Source organism: Apium graveolens, chromosome 10, assembly GCF_009905375.1.
Source record: "Apium graveolens cultivar Ventura chromosome 10, ASM990537v1, whole genome shotgun sequence".
Lineage (NCBI taxonomy): Eukaryota > Viridiplantae > Streptophyta > Magnoliopsida > Apiales > Apiaceae > Apium > Apium graveolens.
The window spans coordinates 130,771,322-130,784,472 of NC_133656.1; positions in this window are offsets into that span (position 1 = coordinate 130,771,322).

The window sequence follows — 13,151 nt, forward strand, 5'->3', positions numbered from 1 at the left end:
AGAAAAGAAATTAGCAACTTGTAATTCCTGCTTTAATTCTTGAAAGAAGGATAATATCCTAGACATAAAGACATACTCAGACTCAACAAGAGCTGAAAACTGTCATAAGTCTAACACTTCAGAAAATCAATGATGATTCAATATTTCTCTGAAGAGACTAAACTGTCGGGGTGAAGGATGAAGGGGTATTTTCTAAAATGACAAATTGAAATATCAAATAGCAAAAGAATCCGGAAGAAATCATTCTCCCACATGCTCAGGATGAAGGAGCTACTTCTAGAGTAACATCTTTTCCTCAAAATTATTTCCTTATACACCAGACTTATCTATAGCTTAACATAACACAATTATGCACCTTCATTGTCTATGTATAAGAATGTGTTTTGTTTATATCAATGCTTTAATTTATGGTTGTTATTCTATCAATCAAAAATTAGAGGAGATTGTTAGGAATCAAGCCTAAACTTTGATGATAAATAAATCATATTATATAGTAATGTTAAGGTAATCTGTAACCTTCTATGACTAACCATTCTAAAGGATAGTCATTGAAGGAGTAGCCCATCGAGTGATAGGGTTTATGTAACATTCTCTAGGAGACTCCTGTAAACAGATATCAATGTAGTTGTTCATTAAGAAGTCATGTTGACTTAATGGATAATCTAGAATATGGTGGTTAAGTGTACATATTTGACGCCATAGAATTCGAATTAAGCGAAGTGAGCCTTTGACTACTAAATGAGGGAATAACATCGACTACTATCATGATCTTCCCATCAAATGCTAAGCATGCGACTATCAATGGCTTGGGAAGCTGCTGCAAGGGACTTCCAATGGCTAAGGAATTATGTAGCTAGTAACTTTCATTGGCTAAGAATATACACAACTATTGATAGTGACGTCACAGTAGTCAAAATCTAAGACTGTCACAACACATGGATTGATAGGAATCTCAGAAAAGAAATGAGAAGTTAAGACAAACTTTGCATGTGATCTTGAAGCTGTAGAAGAAGAAACATTCCATTTTCGTGCAAGATAGATTTGAGGGATATTCAAAGCAACATATCAGAATGTAATCCAGCCTCATTTATCAAGTGTCACGAGAAAAAGAATGAAGAAGTAATCTTATTGGACCTCGAAGACTTTAATATGCATTGTATAGCAAGCATTGTAACTTGATGATATATAAACCAAGTAGGAACATATGTTTCACTTAAAAAATAGGTTTTACATTCTCTAAGAGTTTTAGAGAGAGATATTTTTCTCTGAGTGAAACACTGTAAACCGCAGCTGTGAGATTACAATTGTAATTGTAACAGATTATTTCTACAAAAATAAATCTCATGTGTCAAGTCGAAAAACAAACCACTTGAAATTATAAACATCTGTGTTCATGTTTCATCTCCCAAAAATGAATTAACTTGAAATTTTTAATTTGTATTCAACCCCCTATACATATTAACCTAAGCACAAACAAGTTCAACAAGAGCCGTATGATATGTTCATCCAGGTAACTATTTTATTACTTATTTTCTTTATCGTTTAAACTACATGTGTATGTTGTTATAGAACTGTAGTGTGTTACATCAAACTAATTGTCATATTAGTCAAAATAGATGAATGTTGATGGCTTTCAAAGTCAATCCCTATAGATCGACATCCCTTAAGCCCACAAAATCTTATTCCTTGAGTTTTCATAGGCCTTCGGCATTACGTCTTACCCTACAGGCAAGGGCTTGTGAAATGCCTTAAATATGTTTCTCTTATCGAAAGGACCTTCATGAAAACCTCGATATTCATAATAATAAGGCCACAGAAGCAGAAGAGCCGAAGGCTTTGCATTCCACTTACTTAGGCCCATTTTGTCACATTTATCCCTTATCCACCCACCTAACCCCTAGGTGTATGTCCCATGTACATGTCACCCCTCTACTCCTTCATATTCCTCCACGCGTCCTCTAACTTCTACCAGTCATCATCCTAGAAGGTAAGTGGACAGCTGTCGAAAAAAGTAATAAAAGGAAGGAAAAGATAGAGAAAAATACACACACAAAATATACATAAAACATACACAAAACTACAACAATTCTCACGGACAAGAAGAAATAAAAAGATAAGTTTTACTCACCAGATAATATAGCCAGCAATTGCGTATATAATATGAGGTAACAAAAATAACCATCCCTGATAAATGAAAATGATAGGCGGCAACACTCGGTTAATTATACCCATTTGATAATTCTCATATGATAGCCATAACCATCTTACAATGGTAACCATCCTAAATTCCTAATATCTGAAGTCATAGCACTAGGTAAACTAACACATAGACACACATCAGTCCACCCAAAAAATTGTTTATTAACTTATTGACGAAAAGATAGACCTTATAAATCTATATTAAAAAATTTAGCTAAATTTTGGTTTTGAATTTTAAAGTTTAAATTTTAACCTGGAAATATAACAATTAAGGACTTAAGGTGATGTTTGAGTAATAGTTAACAAACGGGAATCAGAACTTCAATTTCATGCATTAGTATCAATTTTGACATATAAAATAGGAACCTCATTCACTCAGGTAAATCATACTCTGTGACGGCCTCAACCCCGGGGTCAGGAGTTGACGTCACTAAACACAATTACCAAAAATATAAACAACAGAATTACTATTAAAATATACTAACTTGACCCCAAACCAAGATCCGATCCAGGTTCAAGTATAATTCAGGTTCTCAATACTACAAACTCTTTATTCAACATCTAACACACTCTAACTTTATTCAGCAACTCCTCAGACCTCATGGCCTGATACAAACTACCTCAGAGGATCCGGGTCCAGTAGGGGCGGGAACATAGGCCGGTCTGACTGATCTTCTAGGCATCTGCGAGATATACATTGTTAGATATATTTGATAATGTCATGGCTAATATGTTTTATGTTTAGATTTCAGATCTTATTTGAATAGAACAAATCAGTACTTATACTGGAAGTCAGAACTTAAGGGATATCAGTACTTATGTTATCAGGAGATAGATATCAGAACTTAAGTGCTGAAGGACGATCAGATAAGGACAGTAGCTGATTAAAGTTAAGAAGATCAAGATAAACATAAGAAGAGATATGCATGAAGAAGGAATTCCGTGAAGAATGGAATACTTGGAATAGAAGATATCTGATTGATATATTTTAGGAAGCAGAATTATATTCCATATCAATTAGCGAATATCTTGTAACTGTGTAGTACATAAACACAGACATAGGGTTTACACTAAAAGTGTTATCATTATCGAGAATATTATTTAGTATAACTCTAGCAGCTCTCGTGATATTTTGTTCATCACTGAGAGATAACAGTTCCAGATTGTAACAGAGTTTATTGTTTAAATAAAGTTTGTTTTCTGTTACATAAGTTCTTGAAGTTTGATTTGATTGTGATAAACACTGTATTCACCCCCTCTACAGTGAAAGTGTGACCTAACAAGTGGTATCAGAGCTATCTGTTAACACACATACAGTTAAAGATCCAAACACAGTCATGTCTGACACAGAAACTCCAACTAAGCCTACCAAAACTGAGGAATCATCAAAGACATCAATTCAGAGTCGATATGAGACTATCAGAGTTCCCATATTGAGACCATCTGAATATCCCATATGGAAGGTAAGGATGACCATGTTTCTGGAAGCAACAGATCCAGAATACCTTGATAGAATCAGGGAAGGGCCTCACAAACCTACCAAGCTCGCTGTTGTAGTTCCAGGTGAAGCAGCAATGACCGTACCAAAGGAAAAGAATGATTACACTGCTGAAGATATAGCATCTATTGCTAAGGATGCCAAGGTACGTCACTTATTGCATAGTGCCATTGATAATGTAATGTCAAACAGGGTAATCAACTGCAAGACTGCTAAGGAGATATGGGATGCACTGGAGACAAGGTGTCAAGGAACTGAAACAGTTAAGAAGAACAGGAAGACAATACTCACTCAAGAGTATGAACACTTTGACTCTAGGACTAATGAGTCATTGACTGATGTGTATGAAAGATTTGTCAAACTCTTGAATGACTTGTCATTGGTTAATAAGGAGTATGATCTTGAAGATACAAACCTCAAATTCCTGTTAGCTCTTCCTGAATGTTGGGATTTGAAGGCAACAACAATAAGAGACAACTACAATCTTGATGAAACAACTCTTGATGAAATCTATGGAATGCTCAAGACTCATGAACTTGAGATGGAACAAAGAAGCAAGAGAAAAGGAGGAAAGTCAAGGACAGTTGCTCTCAAGGTTGAAGAGGAATCCCCCAAACCACCTTCCTCAAAGAAAGATAAGGGTAAAGCTCTTATCATAAAATCTGATACTGAGTCATCAAGTTCTGAGAGTGATGATGACTCAGATTCTGAAAGCTTGCCTGAAACTGATGCTGATGAGGAGATGATGAAGCTGTGTGCTCTTATGGTGAAAGGAATCACAAAGATTGCATACAGGAAGTTCAGGAAGGGAAAGAAGTTTTCCAGGAAAGGCATAAGTTCTGATAAGAAGAATTTCAGAAGATCTGAAGGAAAAGGAGGAAAGTCTGACAGAGGAGATTATGCTAATGTTAAATGTTATAATTGTGGTGAGAAAGGCCACATATCTCCTGAGTGCAAGAAGACCAAGAATGACAAAGGCAAAGCTCTTGTCACAAAGCAGAAAAGCTGGACAGACACCTCAGACTCTGAAAGTGAGGAGAACTATGCATTGATGGCAAATGCTGAAAAATCAAGTTCTGAGAGCAGTTCTGAAACTGCTGAAACAAAGGTACCTCAGACTACTTATGCTTTTCATACTGATGATATTAATGAGTTGAGAAGATATCTTAAAACCATGTTTGTTAGTTATAGAGATCAAACTTTAACATGTGAAAGATTAACTTCTGAAAATCTTGCTTTTAAGAAAAGAAACAATTTCTTAGAAAAAGAGTTAGTCATGTTTCATCAAACTCAGAAGGATAGAGATGATGCTTTTTATGTTAGGGATGAAGTGCTAAAAATGAATGAATCTCTAAAAACTGAGTTAGAAAAGGAGAGAGAGATTATCAGAACTTGGACTAACTCTGGCAAAACAACTCAAAATTTGCTGAGCAGTGGAAACTGGAAAGAGGGCTTAGGTTATGAAGAAAATAATGAAAAAGGAACTGAAGAAATTAAGCCTGTTGATAAGCAAAAGCCGAAGTTAAAACCTGTTAAGTTTGTAACTGAAAAATCCGAAACTGAGAAATCAGAAGTTAAAAAGGAATTAGCTTCTGACAAACTAAAACAGGAAAAGACAGCTGAAGTTAACATAGGCTTAATGACAAAGAAGCAGCTTAAGCATAAGCTGAAAGATGTTAAGAATGCAAACAAGGTAAAATCACCTAGGAAAAACAGGAATGGAAAGGAAGGTGTGAATAAAAGCAATAACTATAAATCTGTTCCTGATGCTCCTAGGAAAGCATGTTATAACTGTGGAAGTTCTAACCATCTGGCTTCTTTTTGCAGGAAGAATAAGAATATTAACTCCTTATCTACAAAGTCAGGAGTTAAGAGTCAGTCTGTTAGATACAAACCACAAAATCCTTGTTTTCATTGTGGTAGTTTATGGCATTCCATTTATACTTGTAAGGAATATCATAGTTTGTACTATGATTATTATCAAATAAAACCTTCTTTAAAGAAAGTTTCTGTTGTTCCTTCTAGTATAAGTTCTGATAAGAAAACTGTTAACATAAAATCTGATGTTAAATCCGCTGCAAATGTTAACAAACCTAAAAAGGCCAAAGGATCCAAGCAAGTCTGGGTCCTTAAAACTAATAATTAGTGGTCTTTTTGATTGCAGGGCAACAGGAAAAATATTTTAGTTCTGGACAGTGGATGTTCAGGACACATGACTGGAAATAAGGCCCTGCTATCAGACTTTGTGGAGAAAGCTGGCCCAAGTGTTTCTTATGGAGATGGCAACATTGGAAAAACTTTGGGATATGGCAATATCAATCTTGGGAATGTCATCATTAAAGATGTAGCTCTAGTCTCAGGACTTAAACACAACTTACTGAGTATAAGTCAAATCTGTGACAGAGGTTATCATGTTGATTTCTTTGCAGAACATTGTGAAATAGTTAGTAAATCTAAAGAAAAAATTGTTCTGAAGGGATTCAGGCGTGGTAACATTTATGAAGCTAAGCTTTCAACAAGTTCTGATGGTTCTGCAATCTGTTTAGTGAGTAGAGCCTCAACTGAAGAAAGCTGGAATTGGCACAAGAAACTCTCTCATTTAAACTTCAACAAGATAAATGAACTGATCAAGAAAGATCTTGTGAGAGGACTGCCAAAATCAGTGTTTGTTCCTGATGGTCTTTGTGACTCATGTCAGAAGGCTAAACAAAGAAAATCTTCGTTCAAGAGCAAGACTGAATCATCAATTCTTGAGCCTTATTATCTACTTCATGTTGATCTATTTGGTCCAGTGAATGTCATGTCTATTGCAAAGAAGAAATATGCGTTGGTCATAGTAGATGAGTTCACCAGATACACATGGGTGTATTTCTTGCACACAAAAAGTGAAACTGCATCTATCCTGATTGATCATGTCAAACATCTGGATAAATTGATCAAAGATTCTGTGAAAATTTTGAGGAGTGATAATGGCACTGAATTCAAGAATTTGATAATGGAAGAGTTCTGCAAAAATCATGGAATAAAGCAAGAATTTTCTGCTCCTGGAACTCCACAGCAAAATGGAGTTGTTGAAAGGAAGAATAGAACTCTAATTGAAGCTGCACGAACAATGCTTGAAGAAGCAAAGCTTCCAACCTATTTCTGGGCTGAAGCTGTGCAGACTGCTTGTTTTACTCAAAATGCAACACTCATTAACAAGCATGGAAAAACACCATATGAGATGGTGAAGAACAAGAAGCCAAATCTCAAATACTTTCATGTATTTGGATGTAAATGTTTTGTTCTCAAGACTCATCCTGAACAGCTATCCAAGTTTGATCTAAAAGCTGATGAGGGAATCTTTGTAGGATATCCACTTTCTACAAAAGCCTTCAGAGTCTATAATTTGAGAACAAAAGTGGTCATGGAATCTATCAATGTCTCTTTTGATGACAAGAAGATCACTGGACTTGAAGATTGCATTGATCATGATAAGCTGAGATTTGAAAATGAAGATTCATATTCTGATATCTCAAGTCCTGACAGTCTAAGTCCTGATACTGTAAATTCTGATGGATTAAACTCTGATGTTATTGAAACTGTGGTGACTACGTCAAAGGAAGATGCACCAATGCAGGGGGAGCATACTCAAGATATTATCACATCTCAAGAAGCATCAGAACATACATCTGGCTCTTCAAATTCTGATTCGTCAAGTTCTGATAAGCCAAGTACTGACAGTGCTGAAAATCTAAATACTGAAGGATCCAACTCAGAGAGCATAGTTTCAGGGGGAGCATCAGAAAATGAAACCGAAGACAGCATGAATCATGGGGGAGCATCCAGTTCTAGAGAAAATCTTCCATCTGCAAGGAAGTGGACAAAATCACATACACCTGATTTAATAATTGGAAATCCTGAGGCAGGTGTCAGAACTAGAACAGGTACTTCGAATGAATGTCTTTACAATTCTTTTCTCTCTCAGTCTGAGCCAAAGAAAGTGGAAGAAGCTCTTCAAGATGCTGATTGGGTGCAAGCAATGCAGGAAGAGTTGAATGAATTTGAAAGAAACAAAGTCTGGACCTTAGTGCCAAGACCCAAGAATAGATCGGTTGTTGGTACAAAGTGGGTATTCAGAAACAAAACTGACAGTGATGGCATAATTGTAAGGAACAAGGCAAGGCTGGTTGCAAAAGGATATTCTCAACAGGAGGGAATTGACTATGATGAAACATTTGCTCCAGTTGCTAGGTTAGAAGCCATAAGGATATTCATGGCTTATGCTGCTCACAAAAAGTTTACTGTCTTTCAAATGGATGTGAAAAGTGCTTTTCTCAATGGAGAATTGGAAGAGGAAGTATATGTTGAACAACCTCCAGGCTTTGTAGATTCCAAACATCCAGATTATGTCTACAGGCTTGATAAAGCACTTTATGGACTTAAGCAAGCTCCAAGAGCATGGTATGAGACTTTAGCTCAGTTTCTTCTGGAAAGTGGATTCAACAGAGGAACTATTGACAAAACATTGTTCTATCTCAATCATGGCAAGGACTTACTTCTGATCCAGATTTATGTTGATGATATTATTTTTGGGTCTCCAAATGACAAACTTTGCAAAAAGTTTGCCAACCTAATGCAGTCAAGATATCAGATGAGTATGATGGGAGAACTTAGTTATTTTCTGGGCCTTCAAGTCAAGCAGACTGAAGAAGGAACTTTTATTTGTCAATCTAAGTATACCAGAAACTTGCTGAAGAAATTTGGAATGCAAGACTGTTCAAGTGCATCCACTCCCATGGCCACTGCAACAAAACTGGATAAGGATACTGGTAATTCAGTAGATATTACTGATTACAGAGGTATGATTGGCTCACTTCTCTATCTAACTGCTAGTAGACCAGATATCATGTTTGCTACCTGTCTTTGTGCAAGATTTCAAGCAGATCCAAGAGAACCTCACTTAACAGCTGTAAAAAGAATCTTTAAGTATCTTAAAGGAACAGCTGATCTAGGATTATGGTATCCTAGAGAATCAGATTTTAAATTAATAGGTTACTCAGATGCAGATTTTGCAGGTTGCAAAATTGACAGGAAAAGCACAAGTGGAAGCTGCCAATTTCTTGGAGGCAGGTTGGTTTCTTGGTATAGCAAGAAACAAAAGTCAATTTCCACATCAACTGCAGAAGCAGAGTATATTGCTGCAGGAAGCTGCTGTGCACAGATTCTCTGGATGAAGAATCAGTTACTGGATTATGGGTTAACATATTTCAAAATCCCTATTTACTGTGATAATCAAAGTGCTATTGCTATGACAGGTAATCCAGTTCAACACTCTATGACAAAGCACATCAGCATAAGGTACCATTTCATCAGGGAACATGTGGATGAAGGTACAGTGGAATTGCATTTTGTTCCCACAGATCAACAAGTAGCAGATATCTTCACAAAACCACTGTGTGAAGCTACCTTTTCAAAATTGGTAAATGAACTTGGAATGATTTCAGGTTCTTTCTCTAAATATGCTTAAACTTGTTCTATGTTATCAGACTTTATGATCAGTATTTACAGAATTAATCTCTTTGTATATTTTGTGCATTAATTGATAAATGTCTTTAAGTACTGACTGTTGTCTGATATATGTTTCTAAACTCTGATAAGTGATATGTCTGTTTCAGTAACTATTTAATCCCATGAGGATAACTGTGCTAGATACTGACCTACTAGTCTTCAATAAACAAATGATCCCATGAAAGAAGTAATTATTTCTGTGGAAATCTTATGACACAAGCAAATTCTGATAACTGAGCTTAGTTAAGTTTACTTTGTATATCTTATTACTAAGTCACAAATTAGAATAATGCTACTCATCTGTTTAAGTTCTGATTCTAGTAAAACTGCTGAATGTACTAAGTGCTGATAAACCTCACTTATCAAAAGAAAAAGAAAAAGAATCAAAGAATAATATCAGGTACTCCTTTGAGATCTAGAGTAAAAATGTGAATGGGACGACCCAAGTGCATTGCTGGTATTAAGTAAATATGCATTAGAAAAGCAAAATATTTTTCTTGGTGACTTTTCACACTCTATGATTACTGGAGAAATACTCTGATAATAGCATAAATTCTAATAAACAGTCGTGACTCACTTACACTGAGAAGCCTCTGTAAAATAGAATTTCAAAAGATGCATAAAATTAGCACAAAAACAGTAGAGGTGGACTCATGCATGAACTCATTTATCAGTAGGTTTCAGAATAATGACAGCTCTTTAGCAAAATTTTAATTATGACTTATTTCTAAGATGTACTGAAGTAGATCAGACTTTACTCTTTGTCTGTTATTTAGCTTAATGCACACACACATCACTCCATATGAATGATGAAATTTCTGTGGTGGTCTATGTTATTTTAGATAAACAGTCATTGTGTCACTTCTGCACAAATTCTGAGGACAAGTTCTAGTTCCACGTTCTGATAATTAAGTTCTGACGTTCATAACTAAGAACTTGTATGAGTATTTACTAAGATAGATATCCCTTGTTCGAGTTAAGACATTATGTTCTGATGACTGTTAAGTTCTGGTATAGGTCTAAGTTCTGATCTTTCAGTCTAACCCTTTACTTGACTTATCTGTGAATAAAATTTGGTAACAGTCTCAGATTAATTTCGAAATGTTGAAGTGGAAGATTAATAGTCTATGGTTAAAACATAATGGCACTCGTCCTTGAACAGATCACTCTTGTTACATGTGCACATTCCTTTTCCAATGACTGTTATTCTTTTTCAAAGTCTAGGGAGACGAGGTAGAATTACTTCTACCTGTCAGCATTCAATTTCTTTGCGTCTATTGGCATTCTCTTGCCTATATATGCAGCCACTTCACATTAGTCTTCTCATCCCACTTGTATCACAAATTCAGTCTTGTTTTTCATTTACTATCACAAATGGCTGAATTTGGCTGGTTCTACAATTACGGTGATGAGACTGTGCATGTCTTTTTGAATGGAATTCCAACTCCCTACCCTATCACCAATATCCCTCACAATCTCTGGATTCAATTTCCAGAGGTTATCAAACGTGATCTGATGGCCGTTCGAAGAGACCTTCACCTTCGTCGTATCCGTCAGCAAGAGCGAATCATTCGACTCGCTATCTTGTTTGTCGAAGATAGGAAGAGGAAGATGACTTAATCTCGTCCTCTTCCTGTTCTTCTTCATCCTCAGCTTTGTCAGGCTTCTTAGCTAGGACTAAAGCTGTTGATGTTAGGATTAGAAGCTTAGGGAAAATCTTGTATTGATGTAATTTCTATTTCATATATGTATTGACTTGATATATTAATGAAAACTGTCTTTACTTCAAGATTTTGTCTCTGAGTTATTTTATCTTGTGTTGATAAATCCTGATTGATATTCTGATGACCATTTAAATTTTGTTTTTATTTAAGTTCTGATTCTCCGTCAGCACTTATTCATAGAAATTATCTCGGTCATTTTTAACATGATTCATTTTCAGAATATTAATGTTGCAGTGAAAAACAATCCAATCAGTGATAACGGGTTAAAATTTGAATTGTTTCCCTTGATAAAAGGAACAATTTTTTTTTCCTTGAAACTCGGCAAATGGGTAAGTCATGATTACTGTTTTCTCGAGCCCAGTAACTATCCGTTATTACTGCATGTCTGACAGGTGTCCAACGGTAACATTTTTTTTGTATAAGTACAGCAGAGAGAAGATTTCTTTAATCTTTTTAATTTCTTCATCTTCTATCTCTCTTCTTACTTTTACTCTCTTTCACTTTACTATTTCCGTTGTTTTCATACAGATATTATCTCAAACACCTAACAGGCATACTTGAATTTCAATATTTTTTTTCTTTCACATGGCACCAAAGGATTTAATCATTGATGGAGCAAAGTTCGTTCCAAACAACTATGCTGCAATTCTTGATCATACTGAAGCTCCATCTGAATTGCATTTTGTGCAAGATCTTCTTGCACATAGTGAGGTTGGGTACGCCTTAACTCAGCCTGAATTCTTTTCAAGTCAACAAGTTCTGAGGTTCTGGAGGACTGGCGTTTTTGATGATGGTGGTAACCGTGGAACTCCCAGTATTATTTTCCAAGTGGGTGATTCATCTTTTGTAGTCACTCCTGGTACAGTATGCAGGGCTTTACATCTTCCAGAGGATTGTACTTTCTCAGTTCCAGAGGACTCAGCCCTTCGGGAGTTAATGGCTGAATTGGGATATGAAAAGAGTCTGACGAAACTTGGACAATTGAAACGGGCTAATATCAGAAGAGAATGGAGTTTCTTCTTCGATTGCATCACCAAGGCCTTTGGCAACAAGTGTTCAAATTTTGATGCCATCCCAATTCTAAGTCAGCACATCGGGTATGCTATTATCCATCAAACTCATTTTGATTTTGCAACTGGAATAATTGGTTTTATTGGGGATAGGATGACAGAGGATCGAGATGTTGTTTATTTTGCTAGATTCTGTCAACTTATTTATACGTATTGTACTGCTGAACCCCAGTTAGTCAGCACTCAAACCCCACCTTTTAAGGTTGCAAAAAGGTACTTTAACGACCTGATAAATGCTGACACAAAGAAATCAATGGTGAGACAATTACAGATTCCTCAGTCTGTGAAACAGATTCTGGTAAATGCTGATCCAGCTACTTACAAATCTGTTTACTCAAATGTTCAACCAACTCACCATAACCAAAATCCATCAACCTCAGTCCCTACCTCTCATTCTACTCAACCTACCCTCAGAACTTATCTCAAATCCTATCTCTCCACTTCACAGAATGCTCAACCTTCTTCTTCAGCACCTACTGTGAAGCCTACATCCTCTAAGCCAAAGAGAACAAAGACTGTTCCTCAAACATCTCAGAAGAAGCGGAGGATTACTTTGAGAGATGAATCAGATTCTGAGGATCAGATTCCATCTTCAGAACCTATGATATATGAAGCTGAGAAGGCAACTTCTCAGAAGGATTCTGCAATTGGGGGTTCTAGGCTTCTCAAGAGGCTTAGACGTATGACGGTTCCTGCAACTCCCAAGGAATCCACATCAACAAGGAAGTACAAGAAACAGAGGGCACAGAGGCCAGTTTCAGATGATGAGGAGGAAGCAGCTAAGGAAGGGGATCAGGAATCTCTGATCTCGCAAGACAAGGAATTTGCTCCAGTCACTTCTTCTCCGTCAACTCAATCTCAGGAACCTGTATCTGACAAGGCTAATTCATCTTCTATATCTCTTGTTGATCCAGGCACAAGTGCTGAAATTGATATTCAGAACTTGGTTGTGCCTGAAATACTTTTGTTAGAAGCTCCAACAACAAATAATCCTTCCACAACACCTGTTACTAATGTTGTTCAAACTCCTGAGTTATCACTATCACCTTCTCTGTATCAAGATGATGATCAGTTTTTAGGTGAGCATCAGGATATGGCTGTTGATCAGAA